Genomic DNA, 20,789 nt, shown 5'->3' on the forward strand with positions numbered 1-20,789 from the left:
CAGAAAGGGACAGAAATTGAAAGAATTAGGACATTGAACGACTCAAAGTAGACACAGAAAGGTAAAAATGACACACACAAAATGATAAAAGCTAGACAGATTCAAACATAAAATGATAAACATGAGAAACTGCAATCCAAAACTACAAATCTTAGACACATGAAGGTACAAAACAACAAAAATAAGATAAGTTATGACTCAAAATGACACAAAGGTGAAACAAAGCTACAAAAATAAAACAAATTCTAACCCTAAACTACAAAAATTAGACAAATGAAGACCCTAAACTACAAAAATGAGAAACTCATGCCAAATTTACAGAAAAAAAGAGAAAACAACAGAAATTGTCATTTAGGACATAAAATTACACAAAGGAGACATAGAATGATCAGAATTTGACAAATTTAAACATAAAATAGTGAAAATGAGACAAATGATGACACAAAATGGCAAAAATGCGAGGAACTAAGACAGAAAAACTACAAAAATTCAACAAATCATGACACAAAATGGTGAAAGAAATAAAGACATGCAGAGCTCAAACTTCCATCCATCCATCCATCCATCCTCTATAAACCGCTTTATCCTCACTAGGGTCATGGGGGGTGCTGGAGTCTATCCCAGCTGACTCGGGCGAAGGCAGGGGACACCCTGGACAGGTCACCAGTCTGTCACAGGGCTACATATACAGACAAACAATCACACTCACATTCACACCTACGGACAATTTAGAGTAACCAATTAACCTCAGGATATTTTTGGAGTGTGGGAGGAAGCCGGAGTACCCGGAGAAAACCCACGCATGCACAGGGAGAACATGCAAACTCCATGCAGAAAGATCCCAGGCCAGGATTTGAACCGGGGAAACACACCTCTACAAGCACATCAACACCATGAACACACCTGAGATTTGCTCTCACTGATTGGCTGAAGGATCCAAAAGCAGACACCCTGCCAGCTAAAGCAGATCAACCAGTTTTCTAACAAGTGCTCCATCTGGAACATGAAGCAGAGCAAGAAAACAACACAAACACGACACACAACATCAGCTACAGCTGGATCAGTGCTCTGCTCTTATTTTGGGGAGTTTAATGAGTGGAATGATCCATGAACCAGATCCAGGGCTTTTCATAAACACTGGGGGCTACATCTGGGGATGTCCGTCTCTGATGACGCCACTGAGTCCAAACAACAACCTGAGTCTCACTAAACAGCACATTTCAGTCACCAGTTTGGTGTTGAAGGAGGAACTTCAGAGGCTGCAATCAATCAAAGTTCTACTCACTCAGCTTCTTCCCACCAGTACAGATCTCTGCTGTCTGGGTTTGAGTATGTGGCAGTACAGGCATCAGTGGGTGGTCATGCCTAATTGGCAATGACATAGCCAACCACCCGAGGCGCACCCACTTATAAGAGGGGCGATCCCTACCTGCCATCTCTCTCTCGCTGCTCCTGACAGGTGATGTCATTTCCGGACCGGACGCTTTGCTTCGGACAGGTAACGCGGCTTGTCTGCTCACCTGATGCTTTTGTCTCGCGTAGCAGGGAGCTAATGATTTTGTGTTGTGCTACAGAGTGGCCGACTTGGTGCTCTCCAGGCTCATGTGTGTGTGTCATCTGAATGGCCTGCTGTGGTGAGTGTCTTCCTCTCTGCCTGTTACACGGCTGATAATTACCGTGGCTAATTATAGCCTGATTGTAGGTGGACGCTGGTAGCTGTGCGGTACCCTCTCCCTCTTTCGTGGTGTGTGTGTCATACTGGTTGACCTGCTAACTGGTAGGTAGTTTCCTGCACTCTCTGATTTTTGTATACAAACGCGAACTCATTAATGACAGATTCGTCGGGTCCTCAGATCCCTCTGCTAATGGTGCGAGTGACGTCTGCAAATGGTGCGTGAGTGACGTCAGCATCTGCTGACCAGGTTTGCGGCCAGAACTCGAAACATACATAGCCACCAGCTACGGGGGACCGCTGCTGCTTTGTCTTTGTTTCCTTTTATGCTGCTTTTGCTTTTGTTTTGTCTCTTGGTTCTTGCTTTTGCACCAAGGTTTTAATTGGCATTTAATGTAGGTATTTTAATGTGGCGATTGTGAATAGTGGGGTTAGATCCCTCTCCACATTTGTTTATTTCTTTTGTTTTTGTTCTCATTAGTTACTTTATTCAGTTTCTCTGCCTGTTTGCTTAATTTGTTATCTAATTTCTTTTGGTTTTGATATTTTGTCTGGGCAGAGGTTATTATTTTTGTTAATTGAATTGTGTTAATGTGACCCCACTAATTTCTTTTGTGTTGTTCCCTTTAGTTGCTGAGGTCCGGTGGTGGTGGAGGTGACCTGGTGGCGGGGTTCCCCCCCCCTTCTCGTGTGCTGTGCTTCCCTGGGTTCTAGGTTTCCTCACTGAGTGTGTGCTGTGTGTGACTGTCACGTGTGCCTGGGTGCTTATATTTTTGGTTGGGGATTCTCCACCGACCTGTAGCCTACACACCCCGGTAAGCCTCAGCGTTAATTTAGTTTCCCCCGTTCATTTGTCCCTGTGTGAATGGTATTGTAGTGTTTTAACTTGTCTGTTAAATAAAGAATATGTTTTTTTGAATGGAAACGTGTCTCCTCGCCCCTGAGTAAAACGAACTTGTGTGCCTTAAGGGTGAACTTGATTGAAAACTTACTTCCTGGGGCGAAATTCCCCAGGTGGCGTTGTCGGTAACAATATAGTTAGTGTATGATTTGACCAAGGCTGTCATACTACAGCCGCTCCGTAACACCCCCTCGTCTCGCCACAAGTAGAAACATAGAAAATCCTGGGCTGCTTCTCCGTCACCGGTCCACTGAGTCTGCAGGCTGCCGTCACTCTGAAACACCTCAAACACATCAGAAAGCTCCTTTATTGGACCTGATTATCACAAATCTTTCACCTGCAGCTCCTTCTAGCTTCCACTCCCTTAGAAAGAACTAAAAACTGATAAATCTCCTCACCTGTGAATGTTTTCTCTATTTGGAATATGGACATTAATGCTGCCAAAATAAAATATCGGCTCTGATAAATCTGATAAACTGGACATAGTTCACTTTTTTAGACACACACAGGTCATGTGGACATGCTTCTATCGTCCTCTTCAGTTAAATTTGTGTTCTCACTATAATTAATTCCCACCAACACAGAGCTGTCTATGGCTTCCTGACAGAGATGAGCTAACAAGCTAACAAGCTAACAGTTGGTTTAGCAGCAGCCTCCATTAGCCAAATGTGGCAGTTTGTGGTCTTTAACAATGATTTATATCATTTTAGTCCCATGAAGGAGCGAACACGGAGCTGTGGAGCCACATTTCTGCTGCTGGAACTAAACTAACAGCAGCTAGAAAACACTTTAAAGTATCTTTTACTCACCTTCACACGGAGAAAACGAGCTGCGACACCAGGACTGTCCAGGTAAAACTCAGCTCACCTGAGGAACAAGTAGGACTCACATACTTGACGAGAACAGACTTGCATATTTGGCATCAAGAAACATCCTGAGCCTCATGTTTGTGCTTGTTGGCGATGAAATCAACAGTCTGCCTCTGCAGAGCCGGAGGCACCGAGAGAACCACACCTTTGGAGCATTTTTTGTAGACAGCGACCACAATAGATGACCACTGAAGTGCACAGTTTATGACTTAAATGCACAACTTACAGTTTTAAAGGATGATTTCACTCAAAATAAACTTAGAATTTTAAAGGATTATTCATGGAGTATATACTAATTAAGATTAGAAAAGTTAAATTCATCCAAATATTACTTAAGACTTGTGTTCAGCTATATGAAATTTATACGCCTTTACTCATTGTTTTGAGCCATGCTTTTATTCTGAAGGAGGTGTGCACCGATATATAGTGAAGTTTTCTGTGAGTGTTGGAAAATTTTTGCTTGTTTTATGGTCTATGTTGATGAAGTTCCTAATAAAGATGCAGTGGCTCTACCTGTTCATGAAGAAGGCTGGAATTAATTCCTTCACAGCCTGCATTTGGACAAATTGTGAAATGATCAGATAAAAAATAATGGAATCATGTAATGACCTTTGTGGTGTCTGGATCTGAAACAGGACAGTCTGAAAGGATGGAAAGAGGAGAAACACACAGACAACTCTGGAGGCAGATATATATTTATATTTATTTCATAGAATAACATTAAATAAAAATAAAATCTAAACACACAAACGTAAATGAGCTCTTTGACTCCTGATCTCACTTCCTCCTGATAGATCAGTGCTTCTCAGATTTTTTTTTCTGTCAGGCCCCCCTGTGGAGGACAGATTTTCCTGCAGACAGACCAGATATGAAGAAAAGTCAGATTAACCATGAAGAACATGGAGCTTCATTGTTGAACCTTTTTCCCAGCAGACATTTGGACTGCAGCTCACAGGTGGAAGAACTGATGAATGAGGTCCATGAAGGTTCTTCTAAACTCTGACAGAGAACCAGGAGAACAGCAGCAGCAGCTCTAAGAGGAACCAGCATGAAAACACCTCTGGTTTAAACTGGGACCAGTTCAGATCCCTGCAGCTTCATCAGCATCATTAAAGCTGAAAACTCTCAGTATTAGACATTTAGAGGTTGTTGCTGTTTAACGTAGAGACACACTGAGATCATTTCATGTTTCTATCATCTGATGAAGGATTCATTCATCTGCTGGCTGAAGTTAATCATCATCTGGAGCTGGACTGATAAAATCTGGCTCTGACTCAATGAAACTAATCAGTAAACAAGCTAAGAATTGATTTTCCAGCAGCTGTTGCCATAAAAGTGGTGGTTTTCATTGTTTAATGGCGATTTCAAACATGATTAGTTTCTCAGTTTAGCAGGAATGTTTATAACATTAAACAATAAAAGGTGAAACTAGTAAAAGGAGTTCTCACGCCGTGGCTGTCTTCCATCATGGAGATAAAAGCTGCTGCTTCATAGCACAAATACAAGAGAATTCAATTCAATTCAATTTTATTTATATAGCGTCAATTACAGTCAAATCGTCTCAAGACGCTTTACAGAACCCAAATGCCTGACCCCCAGAGCAAGCCCAAAGGCGACAGTGGCAAGGAAAACACCCTTTTAACAGGGAAGAAACCTCGAGCAGAACCCGGCTCTATATAGGGGGGACCCATCTGCCTGCTGGCCGGGCAGGTTGAGAGGGACAGAGGAGGGCAAGGGGGAGGGATGGGAGAAGAGGGAGGGGTGGGAAAGCACGGAAAACACAACACACATTTGGATACATGTATGACAGGATATGTGACACAAAGTATAAGCAAACATTGGAAACTGACTCATAGTTTACTCTTATGATGTACGGCTCTGACATTAAACATACTCCTTATATAGCTAGCAGTAAAATTCAAACAGTATGTAAGTTAGCATAACAAGTATAGTGAAGGCGATGCAGAGTTGACTGGTGGAAAAAGGGAGTTGGAAGCAGAGGGCTGGAGGAAGGTCAGCAGCAGCATCCCACAGTGGACATGGTGGAGACTGGACCAGCCGGTGGAACATCAACCGCAGATCTGAAGCATCCAGTTCTGGGACCAGGGACACTCGGAGAAATAGCACAGGGGGAAACAGAGTGAATGTACTGCAATAACGGTATACATATTAAACGTAAAGGTAGATATAGAAGGGCTCAATGCGTCAAGAAAAGTCCCCCAGCAGCCTAGGCCTATAGCAGCATGACTAGGGGCAGAACGAAGGGACGTCCAAGAGGGAGTCAGCTGTGCAAATGAAGACACAAGCCGAACCCCTGTGGGTCACCCAGTCAGCCCCAACTATAAGATTTGTCAAAAAGGAACGTTTTAAGCCTGGTCTTAAAAATAGAGAGGGTATCTGCCTCCCGAACCCAAACTGGGAGCAGGTTCCACAGGAGAGGCGCCTGATAACTGAAGACTCTGCCTCCCATTCTACTTTTAGAATTTCTAGGAACAACAAGTAAGCCTGCAGTTTCTCAAAACTCACTCATTTATCAGTTTACCTGCTCACCGAGCTGTGTGACGGACACCATGGAGCTTATTTTTCTACTTTTATTTCACTTTTTATCCCTCCCAACGGCGTGTTTCTTGCGCTTCGTAGCTGAACTCCTTCCTCTGCTCCTGAGGACGTGTCAGGCCTGTTGCGTGAAGTTTCATTTGGTTTAGTGAGAAAGCAGGAAGCTCTCAGAGCAGCCTCCAGACAAACCTCTCTCAAAATGTGTGTTTGTGAACATTTTCCATTTCTTTCTAATTCTATAAATATGAAGCTTATAGGAAGAATAAAGAAGAATCAATCCCAGAAGTGATGACTCCATTTCAACACTAAATGTCCTGAGAAGCTGTTTTACAGGAACTACAGTCAGAGAGGGAATCTACACTCTACATGTCACCTGAGGAATCCAAACCTTCTCTGGCTTCATCTTCTTCTTTGTCTGCTGCTGTGGACTTTAATCCACTCCTCATTTCAATGTGGAAGCTCAATAGTTTAGTGTTCTGCTCTCCTTTAGTCTCTTCTTGGATTTTATCACTTTATGACTTTTTCTGACTCGTTGCTTTAAACCACTTTCTCTCGTTTTTCCACATTCATGAAAATGTCCTTTAGATGAGATGAATCCAATGAAACTTTGAAGAATTTCACTCATTCTTTCCCATTTCATTGCTTCATTGGTATTTTTTACTCTCATAATTCCACACAGTTTGGTAAATGTCACACTTTGAGCCTCTAGACCCACAACATCACTTTGTAAATTCTGTCTTTAAGGATCATTTAATGTCCTTACAACTGAGAACCTGCCTCACTAATTCACTTTCATGCTGTTTTAATGTGAAATATTGAACCTTTTCCTCCATTTATCTGATATCTTCCAGATGAAATCAGCCAACAGTGTCTAAAATCACTGATTGTAGCTGCTCCACTGTTTACTTGTGTGTTTTCTCTCCATATCTTCAGAATAATTCCTCCTCTGGTTCTTCAGGCTGTTTCCAGTCCAGCAGCAGCAGCGCCCTCTGCAGGTTGGACAGATAAAAGCTTCCAGCATCTATCTGCTATTCCCAGCTTCTCCCATCCAGGAACTAGCCAGGCCCCACCCTGCTGACTTCTAGCAGACATTGAAGGAACAAAAAGGGATGTGAGCAGTTTTCTGAGAGTCCATGTTGAGCAGCAGTGGAGGATGGATGTGAGGAAGAGGAGGTGGATCAGCTGATGCTGCTTTGTTGGCTTTAGATTCAGATCCAGGATCAGGTGAGCTCAATCAGTCCATGAAGCAACTGGCAGATAGTTTGAAAGCATCAAATGTGAACAGAATCCCAGAAGAGCTGAGTCATTTGTGGTGCTTTAGAAGAGAAATCCAAAGTGATGCAGGTTTGTTCTGTGTGGTCTCTGCACTCCTTCATGTTGGAGCTGAGATCAAATCAGAAGGAAAAAGCTCAAAGTTTTCATGTTAGGCTGAAACAGACGCTGCTGATGCTGCTTTTAAAGTGAGCTTGGCTCCATGAACCAGTTGAAGATTCTCTCTGAGGGACTTTTAGTTGAGATGTTTGCTGCTGCTGATGATCCATGTAGAGCACATCTTTAGTCCCAGCATCATGAGGAGCATTAAAGAAGGAAACATGGATTCATGTGGAACATTTACAACAAGCACACCAACACTGTCAAACATTTGAGGGAGAAAAGCCAGTGAGTCTTTCTGCACTCAACTTTATCTGACAAGAAAACAAGCAGAAAAGATGGAAGTAGAAACGGCAGAGGAAATCTCTGAGAGAGATTTGTGTAAAAGGCTGTAAAAAGCAGCTTTGGATTTTGAAGAATCCTCAGATCGGCTCATTTCCAGTCTGATGAGGTCAACACCCAGACAGCTTTAATTTGAAGGGACTGAACAGGAAACAGTGAGACTTTTGACTTCTTTCAAAGCTGTTTCACTGGAATCATGTTTTAATACGAGTCATTTTAAATACAGACACGTGAAATGAAAGAAAACACTCATTAAATCAATACTGAGCGTGTAATGTTGAATGAACTGATCCATCATCTGGTGTTTGATCTCATTTAGAATTCACAATAACATAAAATACAGCTGTAGTCATTAAATTCAGACATTTAAAATCTAAATAAACACATTTTTTAATCAATGAAACCTTTAATTCATTGAACACAGAAAACCATCCTTTAATGTCTTCCCTTAAAATGAGCAACATTTTTAAAATATAGCTGCAAAGTAAAAGTTTCACACTAAAGATGAATCACTGATGAACATTTAATGGCATTAACTCAATTATTATGAGGAAACAGAAATCCATTTCTAGTATTTCTATCAAATATATTTATGTCTGTAAAATATCCTGGACATCAATAAAAATGTCTGCAGAGTGAAATATATGAGTCCATCTAAATGGCTCCTTGTATTGGTGCCACACTGGCCAATCACTGGAGACAAAACATGAATGAAGAATTCAGTGTCCTGGAAAAGGTGAACTCCTCGTCTGTGACACCATCCTGGATCCACGGTTCAAAGAGGTTGGCTTTAGCAATCCAAAGGCTGACAGGGAGTGTTCTAGCCTTATTGAAGAGTCAACAGAAGATGTTCCTCTCACAGCAACATCTACCAGTGAAGAGAACTACAACTTGTGGGCTTTGCTGGACAGCATGTAGAGTCTCAGCACCACACCGGCTGTAGTGGAGATCCAGAGGTTTGTATATGGAGTACTGCTGGAATATCAGCTGTTTCATTCACTCAGTCATTCATTGCCTTTCTGTGTGTCTCAGGTATTTAAATCATTTCACGGTGAGAATTGATTAGGTGTGGATTTTTATTACCATTTGTAATAAATGTAATCTCAGTATTATCCTGCAGTGGCCTCGGGTTATTTCCTGATATCGCAACTTCATGCCAGAAATTCATTAACTGGTGACTGATGTGCCATTTCTCAAAAGCTGAGTGACAAAGATAATGCTGCAAAGCCCCTTCTTGCTGATATCATCTTTTAAATAGACCAGGCCCATGTAACCTAACACCTTGGTGGGAATGCACTCAGTCAAGCCGATTGTTTCTGCTCACATACAGTTTCTTGTGTGAGATAAGTATGGCCTGGCTGCAGAGAGAACAACAAGGCCTTAAAAGCGTGAATGAGACATCGACTGTCAACGCCTCGGTTTGTCAGATTCTTAACCAGATTCGTGCTCAAGCAGCGCCAAAGTTGACGAGAATGAACATTGTAAACAGCAGTGTGTACGTGTGGTGGCTTTCCAGTAAGATATGGTTTCTGATATCACATCATCCCAGACTAATATTCAGACTATTAGTCAGGATGTGATGAGCTGAGCTGGTGCCTGCTGTGATTCATGTAGCAGCTTCTGAACAGGCAGCATAAATGTTATGGCACAGAGGATGTGAGTCAGGACAGAGAGAATCCAGTTCACTGGGCCATTACTGCAGCTGAAAGGAAGAGGAGGAAGTTGGTTTGAAGATTTGTCACCATAAGATCTCTCTGTTTTAGAAAGGGGGTGGGTTCCTCTCAGGAATGTGAAAAGACCTGGGTGTTGGGAAGGTTTTTTCCCCTATAAATAAGACTAACTAGTCACAAGATTCAGTGTTTGAGGGACAGCTAGTTCTATAGTATGGACGCACAGAAGGCACAATGTTAATGTTCTGTTTGGATCACTTCATGTATTGCATTAAGGTGATAGTTTTAAAAGTTCAGTTAAAAAACTTTAAAATCTGTATGTTTTTTTTAAAGTAAAATAACAACAAATATCTGTAATTTTTAGTTTGAAATAAAAGTGCATTTTTACATTCACACATTATATAATAATAAATTATTATTTGTATAAAATATCATTTTTGTGTGTTTCTCTTTACAATCAACCTGTAAATTAATACTTTTTTCTAGGATTTTACTGGAAATTATTGGTAGTTTAACAAAAAAAAGTGAAGTTATGTAAAACAGTTTTAAAATATGTAGAATGTTTTTATTTTACAATTTCAAAATTGTGTAAGATAATAAAATGTTACATTTTTAGGATTTGGATATCTTTAAAATGTTGTTTTGTTTTGTAGTTTTTGTGTGTTTTGTTGATTTCAATCATTTAATTCAGTAGGTACTATTTTACAGCCAAATGTTATAAAAGGACAAATCACAATTTAAAAAAAACAGACTTTTGATGTGGACATTTTGCGCAGCCTGTTTTTCACAGTTAATATGTGAATTTTAAAAATAAATCTGGGATTTTTCCTCGTTATTTGTAATTCTGTAAAATGATTAACTATTGCACTATTTTTGCAAAGCCAAAAATAGTGCAAAAACTTCCAGTCTTCACCACAGTTATTATTGAAAACCAGCATTATGAGCTAAAGTGGTTGTTCAGGGGCTAAATCTGCATCATGCATGTGCTGAGCCACAGGTTTGTGCAGAGCAACAGGTCAATCAGAAAGCGACCCTCTTCTCTTTGTTGTCCCTCATCCTCCCAACATGCTCTGGTTGGTTCCTTATTTCACTTCAAATCTTTTGACTGCATCTAAAGTTCTGCTTAAAGCTCATTTGGGGCAGTTGTCCTACTCAGGCACTCATCAGCGGTGCTGGGAGGTGATACATCCATCTGCGCCTGTGACGGCCGCTAATCCTTGACAACTGTGCCCCTCTGGCACCGTATCCGTTGCACTGCTGCTTGTGTGATACAATAGGCTCCCATCCTTTGTCCTTGAAATTGTTTGAATTAGCACAACGGCGGGGGCTGGGGTTGCAAACATCAGAGTTACTCAAAAGGATTAACAAAATCACATGAGCATGATAGCTTGGAGGTGGTAGACGTGTTTGACAGATAATCAGTAGTAAAATTGATACAAGTGACAGATATAGAATCAGTGCAGCCCTTTGAATGAGTCTAACTTTGGACCTCTGCTAGTGTGCTGTGCAGCACAGTGGGCAATGTTTGATCAGTGCTTTATGTCAGAACTGATCCCCTGTAGAAGATGGACTTGTAGTGTGTTTTTAAGGGATCACTTCTATTAAAATCTGGCCTAAGTTGCCTTATACCTTTATACCTTATTTACCTTTATGAAACATGTTTGCACTTTTATTCAAATCAAATTAAATCAAGCTTTATTGTCATTTAGCTGTAAATACAGCAGAAGTGCACACAAGATGAGCGAATGTTTCTTCAGGATCCAGTTTGAAACAATTAAACTTTATAGTAGAGAAATAAAACTTCACTTAATTTTAGTTCATGTTTTTCTACTTCATTTATCTTTAGCATGCTAATTTTTCCCAGACAGAGCTATACAATGCAGTACTACACTATAAACATTTACAAAATGAACATTTAGTGAAAGCTTTGTGTTGGTGCACAATGTTGTATTATATTACACCACTAACACATCATTCTGGGACATTAATGTTCATGCTTTTAATCTTGTTACTGCTTTAGAACTGCTAACTGCCTGATTTACTCTAAAGAAGCTTGTGTCTACATTTATTCACTTAATTTAAAGTCATTTTTTCTATTCCATTTATCTAGTGAATCCTTTTTAATAAGTCCTTAAAATGTGTTGTACTGTTTATGATTGATTTCTTTCTTTTATTTCAACTTTTTTAAAAAATAGATTTATAAACCTATTGTATTTTGACTGATGCACAACAACACAACAAGCCCTCAAAACAAATTTTTCACTTCCAGCACTCATTGCAAAACTCTCGAACCTGTTGTGCTTGTTGATCCATGATCCACTGAACAAATGCTAAGTAGGTGTGTGTGGCTGCATGTATGAGTGTATGAGCTTAGATAAGCCACACGCAATCACTTGTCCCACCACCAAACTTGCAACATGTCCGAGTTGGACCTCCCAGCAGCCACTGACACTATTCACACTCTGTGACGAAGTGTTTAGTTGTGTCAGTTAAACCATCACAAACACTAAGCACACAACACTTCATGACCAGCACACATGCGATGGCCAGGAATCGAACCCGGGTCAACTGCTTGGAAGGCAGCTATGCTCACCACTATACCACCATCGCTATGAAATGGACTGTTTTTGTGTGCTCTCAGGAGTTCAAACGGATAAGAGAAGTAGGTGCAGAGAAAAGGGAGGAAATGAGCATCAGCCAGAAGCCCTGATCTCTGTCACGACACACGACATCTTAGTATTTTCTACAGCAAAACAACCTGATGAAAATTAAACTAAATCTTGAATCATTCTCGAAACAACTTCCACATAATGGGAAAGTGATATTGATGAGCCTATTGATTCCACATTCCCATGGTCTGCAGTCTTTTTTTATAACTTTCTTTTCAGACTTTGGCTAGAGTCATTTTGTTGTTTATAGCCTGTATTATATTTTGAACTGCTGGTATTGATTTCAGATTATCCTTTGGTGCACTGCAATTATACAGGGTAAACTAACTTTATTTTGTTCTGTTGTTGTGTTATAACTTAGTACTGTGTTTGATGATCTCTGTCAGATGAGAAGATGAGGTGGAGGACAGTGGAGGAAGTTCCATGGTGTAATGGTCGTCACTCTGGGCTCTGGATCCTGGTGTCCCTGGACTTAATGGAGATGATAGGGGATGAAAAGTTGTGTGCATTTTTCTGACCACCAAGCCTGTCCTCCAGTACCCACCAACTTTAACCTCCACCAACAGGTGAGCAGAGACTCTGCTGACCTCAGGAGAGCTGCACGGAGCAACAGGGAGAGACGGAGCTCCAATGTTTAAGTGATTAGATAAATGTGTAAAGCAAGGGTGGGAACACGACAGATGATTGTATGTGAAGCCAAATTTTGCGCTTTCATCACACAGAACAGAAAGCAGTAGCAAAGGAGTTGTCATGGCCGAGTGGTTAAGGCGATGGACTAGAAATCCATTGGGGTCTCCCCGCGCAGGTTCAAATCCTGCTGACAACGTTTGACTCTTTTCTGCAGTGGCAATCTATGAAATAAGAAGAGATGATGTTTAACTGATGATCTCATAATAAGCACGTGAGAAAGTCCTGATTTGAATATCATGTCATTTCTGCACAGGCACTCCCCTTTGATATAGAGGATGTGAGTGATGCTTTCAATTGTCATATGTTTCCTCCTACAGTGCATGTATGAGGCCCCAGCTTCAGACTCTGACATCTCCATCAGTGTACTTCTTCAAGAATTTAAACCCACCAGGACTATCCAGATTACATTTAACTCTGTAAATAAACATTTTTCAGCCTGTTCAATGTTATAAATGTTCTGTTTGGCCGTTAAAGGAGGTTTTCCTCACATTTTGGTGTATTTTAACCCTTTCATGGTCTAAATTCTTTGAACAGATCTTGTGCTGTAATCAATGTCTAACTGAGTTTTTATTTTCATTGCGGTGGTTGATTTTTCCAGAGCAAGATCAATGATTTTTTAATACGTCTTTCTCCACTTGTATTTGGTCTACCTGTGGGTTTCAACTATTATAACTTATTTCATTTAATAAATGACTAATAACACACTTTGGTCTTCATGTTTGTTTGCTTATTTGTTGAAAAGTGGGATTTAATTTTCCATGTTGGATAATCACAGCTTTTTTATTTGGACAATGTTTATCCTCTTCCATGGCAAAAATAAATTGTTAAAATGAAAATAGAAAAAAGATCTTTTGTAAAGCAGTAAAACTAATGTTTTTATTTTTGTTCTGATCTTTTTCTCGCCATTTTCAATTATGTTCAATTAAAATATGCCCTGAAAGCAAATATAAAGAACTACAAAGACTGGAACAAAAAAATACATATTTTTTGTCTTGAAGACTCAGAAACAAAACTTCAAAATAATATTTTGTGTTTTAATTTATATCTGTTCTTATTATCACAGTCAGTGACTGAGTAAAACATGAACAAAATAAAGTTAAAACTTGAACTTCTTTCAAGCTGATTTTTCTCTGAACAATGAAAATAAAGTGTGAGGTCAAAGTGTGACGGTTAGATCAACATAAACTACGAATATCCTGTTGAAGCGCTATAGAAGCGTCAGAGCAGCAGATTGTAAAGTCTGGTCCAGATAAGGAGCTCTACAGTGAGGCTGACCGTCCATCATAGCTGTCTAACCTGGACCTCACATCTCTGAAAGCGTTGGAGCTCATTTTTAATCAGCTTCATCTGGATAAACTGACCACAGATTGGACGTTTTTACAACGACTTTCTCACCTCAAATCATCTGAAAACTACATTTAGTCTCACAATAACAGCAGTATTCCCAAAATATTTGTGTTTCCTCTGAAAGTTTCCTCCTCGATCTTTGCTGCTGGTCTAAATGCATTCTGGGTTATTTGGTTCCAAATCCTCACAAGTCTGGTCTGATGATCCTCCATAATGTGGGCGGAGCCAGAACACATCCAGGTATTTCATTGGTTCTTGATCAGATGCTGCTTTGAACTGGATCAGTACTTGGTCTCTGACTGATGACGTTTTATAAGAACACCAGAACTTAAAGGGGAACTTCGTTTTTTTTTTCAACCTGAGGTCTGTTTTCATTTGTCATTTCATACATGTGAGTGATGGAGAAATGAATTTTCGACACAGCTCCAGTATTTAGCCAGGCAAGCAGCTTCGCAGCTCAGCTAGCGAAAAGTGTGGGGCGTTTTCACGAGAAAACGTGCGATTTCACGAGAAATCGCACGATAGCTCGCGTGATTTCAGAACGAGATTTGCTTTCTAGCATCCAGAGCTTTGGATACAGACCACAACAAATAGCAATCGCCAAGTAATGTGGAGGTTTTCGTTCACTTCTCATCTGTTTTGTGTTGTAAATACCAGCAGTATTTTCTCTTAAACTTTTTTGGAATTAAATATAATCTAGATGGAAGATTTTCTGTGGAATTTAAGTGTTTTCTCAGTAGCATGACTGTTAGGAACCATTTTAGCTCCTGTTAGCACCTTTATTTATCCCATTGTGTGGTTTCCAGACTTTATGCTAAGCTAACTGGCTGCTGGCTGTAGATATGTGCTGTCAGTCTCATCTGTGAAACATTAGCATTACATTTTTTTAAAGATTGCTTAAGCACGGTTTTGAAAACAGGGCTCAGAATTTCAGATCACTACACACAATTAACACAACCAAACACACAATATGCACAACACCTCAGGTCCTGTGCAAAATGAAACATACCATTCAAACAAAACCTTCTTATGTTACTACATGAAACACACACATTTCATGAGGATTAATTCTGTCTGAACCAGATACACACTGCTGTGTTTAACTTCAAACACTTTTAGCAGTTCTACCTCTCAGTGGTTAGATTACTGTCAGTGAAGTACACAGAGAAAGTACAAATATATAACATGGTAAATTCACCAAATACAACACAAGATCAGTGAAAAAGTCTCCTGTGATGATTAATGGCTGCTGGTTAGAGCTTTCATGTTTTCCTGAAGCAGAAGTTTAATTCAGTGTCACTCAAAGCCTGCTGAACCAGTCACATCATGATGTCTCCTGGCTTCGTTTCATGCAAATGATAATTCAGTTCTTTTTTAAGGCCACCAATTATCCAAAATTTGCATCCCCAGCACATGAACACGGCAGCTCTTGTAGGTCAGTTGGTGTGCAGGTTAACAGGTTGGATCCAATTTTAGCAGACTTGAGCAGAAAAGGGGGGTGCGCACAGGTGGGCTAGTCTGGTCCAAAAAGTCCCGGGCCGAATTTGACACCCAACCTGGCCCTGTGACTCATCCTTTTTTGCATTAAATAAATGAAAGTAACGAAGTAACTTGGACTCAAATTACATTTTAAATGAAGTAATTTTGAACTTTTACTCAAGTAAATTTTTAGATGGGTACTTTTACTTTTACTCTGAGTAGAATTTAAACAAAGTAAAGATACTTTTACTCAATTACATTTTTTCAGTACTTTTTCCACCTCTGAACATAACTGCACAAGGGTTTTCTAATCATCAATGAGCCTTTCAACACCATTAGCTAACACTTGTAGCATTAGAACACAGGAGTGATGGTTGCTGGAAATGTTCCTCTGTACCCCTATGGAGATATTCCATTAAAAATCAGCCGTTTCCAGCTACAATAGTCATTTACCACATTAACAAGGTCGAGACTGGATTTATCATTTATTTAATGTTATCTTCATTGAAAAAACTGATTTCAAGAAAAAGAAAAAACATTTCTAAATGACCACAAACTTTTGAACAGTAGTGCATATTTAGATAATGTCATATTTTTAATTAGACATGTAAGATGAAATGATATTTATGATGGCTCGTGTCCTTGTTCCTCTTTTAGCACACATCACACAGTATTACAATAATTAAGAACGTTCAATCATCAAATACAATCATTTTCATAACAAGCTGCTGTGGAGGCAAAACCTTTTTGTTCTTTGCAATAAATCTTTTGTTCTTTTATTCAGAGCTCTGAAGGTACAGGTGACACAGAGTGCAAAGCAGTCTATGTGTCAAGTCAAACTGGAAGGAGCTGAAAACTCAAAGGAGAAGCATTTACGCACAGGTCCTACACTCAGCTGGGGCGGAACAAATCTGCGGCTGCAGGTTTGCCACCGGCGGCAAAAAAAGGGGACACAGGCAGCACTGAGGAGGAACTGAGAATGAATGACCGAGTTCAAACTAATTGGCCATGAGTTTCTGTTGGGAAAGGATCAAGATCTGCAGCAAACTGTGCAGGATTGCCTTCATCTCCAAAATCCGGGTTGCAGCCGGTAAGAGCAGAATTCTGGAGACTCTAAAAGACTGTTTAAGCTGCCGATGTGTGCCACTGCAGTATGTGTTAGCATTAGCATTAGCCACGGAGATCAGCCACGAGGGGCTTGCTGTAAACTTTATCTGTTTACCAATAATTGCCCTGTGTTTTGTAATTGTTCAGTTGAAAATAAGATTGCAGGCTAATTGGTGATAATTAGAGGGTTCCAGCTAAGACCAGTGAATTCATCCTGTTTGTATTGGTGGGTTTTTACGATGCCCTTTATTTATTTATTGGATCAGGAAAGGATTGCACTTTAAAAGCACTTTATGCACTTTAAATAATTTTAAAACCATGAAGTAAAAAGTATAAAATGGTTAAAAAATTTTGATAAAAATGCTCAGAGTAATTTGTTAAACTGTGATTTAAAATTAACTCTTTAGAATGCAGATAAATTCATGTGTGGTATAGTATTGGGTTGAATATTGCTCATGCCATGATTTGTCGCTTCAGTTTATGTGGTGTTGAGGTTGACAAACATAAATTGAGTGGAGTAGCATTTGCCAATGTGGTGAAAATGTCCTTGAGGAATGGTTGTTACTATTTGCTGAATGCAGTAATGTGAACATTGTCCTTTTGTGTTCTGTTTAAAGGTTTTTCCACCTTAATCTATCAACTAAACGTATGGACTTATGGAAGTTGCCACCTCTGTATCTCATGAATTTGCGACCACTGCAAAATAAAAGAGGGAAAAGAAAGAAAGCAACTGTCTGATTGATGAGTGGAGTCCTGCTCAAACCCTGGGTAGATGAAACATCCTTTTTCAAGTGGGGAAACTGCAGAAACTGTGAGAAAAATCATCAATGAGAATCACCTGTCATTGAAAGTGGGAGGACACTTGACACTATGGGAGAGTGCAAAGAACAGAGAGTGAGAGCTGCCTTTAAACAGAACACTGAGCAGTAAAATACATTCACTAACTTACAGCATGAACAGTTTTCTACCAGCATTCCTGTCTTGAATCACCTGCAGTAGCATCTTTATGTTCTCTTTATTCTCTTTTTCCATGTCTGTTTTCTGTCTATGTTCCTTATTTTTAACAGTTTAAGTTCATTTGTATCAGTTTTAAGTGAAACTGAAAAGAGCTAAAAGTGAACTATTGAGTTGAAATGTGTCCTCTGTGTTGGCTGATGAACATATGGGACACTCTGACACTTGTGTATAGAGTGGTATCCTAATGAAGATGTGTTTGATGTGACAGGTGATTGGCAGGAGGAGGAGAGTCTGACGGAGGAGCAGAGGAATGTTGGCAGCCATTTAGTCTGAGCTCAACAACGGAGGAAACATGGATTCTTCACAAAAAGTGAGAAACATACCACTGTAACATTATTATCATTCATTTGTTCTTTAAAATGTGTAAAGTTGCTCCAGTTGGTTAGATGGGCCGACCAAAGCCAGGTGACGTTGGCTGGAGAGATGTAGCTCTGCAGAAGCAGCTGTACTGAGGATATAATGGTGGACTGCTTGGAAGCTGCTTGTTCTTTGTTTGAGGCTGAACGAGCTGCTGATCATACTTTATGAAAATGTCTTACATGATGATGAAGATAAGTAACGGAAGAAAAGTCTTGTTTTTCAAGCAAGTTGTTCAGGAAGGTAAAGAGCAGCATTTTCTTTGGTAGAGAATAATACTTTTGAGCATTGTGAGTTTACAAGCCTTTTCCTTCTCAAGAAATTCAGACAGTTGAACCCAGAAGTTTACTTACACTGTATAAACGACACATCACCCTTTTTTAATTTACACGATCTGACATTAAATCTGGCAATGCTTCTCCTGTTTTATGTCGGTTAAGATGACCAAAATTATATTTAAATGCCAGAATAACGAAAGACAATTTTTAAATAGAATTTTTATTACTTTCTTCACAATCTTGGACTTGACTATGGACTTTAGCCATACTATGTTCCAAGGGTCACATCATAACAATACTTGTATACATTCCACCCAAGGTAACTGACTTGGTTCCATGTGATGTTTTGCATGATACTGTTGCTAGGATACAGACTCAACATCCTGAGACACTTGTAATAATATCAGGAGATTTCAATCATATCAGCCTCTCCTCTCATCTGACTGAATTTACACAGTTTAACTGCCCTACCAGAGAGAATAAAACCCTAGACCTGCTGTATGCCAGTGTCAAAGAAGCTTACAGAGCTACTGCCTTACCACCACTGGGCAGGTCAGATCATAACTTGGTTCATCTGCAGACCTGTTACAAACCTTGTGTGCTGAGACAGTCTGCAACTAAAGTCCAAATCAGAGGACGGACTCCTCAAACTAGTGAAGCTCTAAGGGACTGCTTTGAATCAACAGACTGGAATGTGCTTCTGGAAACGGATGAGGACAGTATGAACATTGACAGACAGGTTGATTGTTTTACTGAATACATCAGCTTCTGTAGAAACACAGTCCTACCTGCAAAGACTGCCTGCTCTATGGATGACATCCTGTATTGTATCGGTACCAGAAAATCAAATGTCCGGCTGAACTAAATGACTACAGACCTATTGCTCTGACCTCACACATCATGAAAACTCTGGCGCAGCTGGTTTTACGTCTACTGAGGCTTGAGGTCAAAGACAAACTTGATTCCTTGCAGTTGGCTTACAAAAAACACATTGGAGTGGATGATGCCATCCTCTTCATGCTTCACCATGCCCTGTCTCATCTGGAGGAACCTGGAGTTTATGTGAGAATCATGTTCTTTGATTTTTCAACTCCATCCAACCCACCATCCTCAAGCACAAGCTCACAGAGATGGGAGTGGATCCTTTCTGTGTTTCATGGATCACAGATTACCTGACAGGAAGGCCAGTTTGTCAGGCTGGGGAACTGTGTTTCTGGGACATTAATGAGCAGTACTGGGGCTCCACAAGGAACAGTCCTGGCTCCATTCCTGTTCACACTGTATACATCTGACTTCAAATACAGCATTGAGTCCTGCCACATTCAGAAATACGCTGACACTGCTGTCGTGGCATGTATCAGAAATGGACATGAAGCTGAATACAGAGATCTGATAAGTGCCTTCAGTGACTGGAGTCACAAAAACTGCCTGCTGCTCAACGCCTCAAAGACAAAGGAAATGATCATAAATTTCCGCAGATCCAAAACCCCTCTTCATCTATTGAACACTTGTGGTGTTGACATGGAGGTGGTGACATCATATAAATATTTAGGTGTCCACCTTGACAATAAATTAGACTGGTCTAAAAATGCAGACTTGATCTACAAAAAGGGCCAGAGCCGACTTTTTTACCTGAGAGCACTTCGATCAATAGACATCTTCAGTAAGATGCTGCAGATGTTTTATCAGTCTGTGGTAGCAAGTGTCCTGTTTTATGTTGCAGTCTGCTGGGGAGGCAGCATAAAGAACAAGGATGCAAGGCATCTGAACAAACTGATTAAAAAAGCTGCTCTGTAGTTGGAATCGGATTGAACACATTGGAGGATGAGGTGGAGAGACGGACACTTAGAAAGATGGAGGCCATTCTGACAAACATGGATCATCCACTTCACATTTGCCTCAGTGAACAACAAAACATTGGTGGACGGCTCCTATCCCTGTACTGCAGGACTGAAAGATTCAGGAAATGTTTCTTGCCATCAGCAATCGGACTGTTTAATTCAAATGCAAAAGATTAAGACCAAACAATTGAATTTCCCTTCGGGGATTAATATAGCAGTCCCTCCAGGAATTTGGCGATGTTGTGATCACGCGAAATCAACCAATCTCTGCAAATTTTGCGTGGCCTTGCAATTTTGTCCAATCACCGCAACTTTCCCGCATTTTGGCCCGCCTCCCGTGAGTTCCACCAATCAATAGCAGCCCCCAGCGCAAACCTAATGCACATACGTCACCAAATTCACTTCCTTGTTTATGGTTTGAAGATGCAGACATGTGCGGTACTAATGTCTCTCATTTACCAACAAAAATGACTGCTGAAGACATTGATAAACAACTAATTCACTGATGTTTTTCACCAAAGCGAAGCTAAACTGTTTTACAACCGTGCAATATTGTGGTGGAATTCAAAAAAAGAAGAAAAAAAAATCAGCGATTAATACACTTTAAAAAAACATGAAACATA

At 40.2% G+C, this 20,789-nt stretch overlaps 1 protein-coding gene, 1 long non-coding RNA gene and 2 other non-coding genes across 6 annotated transcripts in view; 3 read left to right on the plus strand and 1 right to left on the minus strand.

Moving 5' to 3' along the window:
- The window catches only part of LOC127531011 (oocyte zinc finger protein XlCOF6-like), a 112,343-nt gene extending 98,969 nt beyond the window's left edge, over positions 1–13,374 (plus strand). The window contains exons 3-4 of one of the 2 annotated variants that reach the window (XR_007937801.1): positions 12,437–12,616; positions 13,058–13,372. The gene's annotated coding sequence lies outside the window, so the exon portion shown is untranslated. Of the gene's footprint in view, positions 1–12,436 lie in introns of both variants that reach the window. The other variant, XR_007937800.1, reaches the window with a different exon arrangement.
- On the minus strand, positions 11,920–11,991 carry trnag-ucc (transfer RNA glycine (anticodon UCC)). Its single transcript has one exon. It is a non-coding gene; the product is annotated as a tRNA-Gly (tRNA).
- Positions 12,795–12,876, plus strand: trnas-aga (transfer RNA serine (anticodon AGA)). The gene has a single exon. It is a non-coding gene; the product is annotated as a tRNA-Ser (tRNA).
- Positions 13,375–16,202: 2,828 nt separating the features above from the next.
- On the plus strand, positions 16,203–18,164 carry LOC127531014 (uncharacterized). 2 transcript variants are annotated; one of them, XR_007937803.1, is made up of 3 exons: positions 16,203–16,656; positions 17,291–17,567; positions 17,899–18,164. It is a non-coding gene; the product is annotated as an uncharacterized LOC127531014 (long non-coding RNA). The 2 variants fall into 2 exon arrangements; XR_007937804.1 differs by having other exon boundaries at positions 16,211–16,656; positions 17,401–17,567.
- Positions 18,165–20,789: the final 2,625 nt, after the last annotated feature.

Source organism: Acanthochromis polyacanthus, chromosome 19 (genome assembly GCF_021347895.1).
Source record: "Acanthochromis polyacanthus isolate Apoly-LR-REF ecotype Palm Island chromosome 19, KAUST_Apoly_ChrSc, whole genome shotgun sequence".
Lineage (NCBI taxonomy): Eukaryota > Metazoa > Chordata > Actinopteri > Pomacentridae > Acanthochromis > Acanthochromis polyacanthus.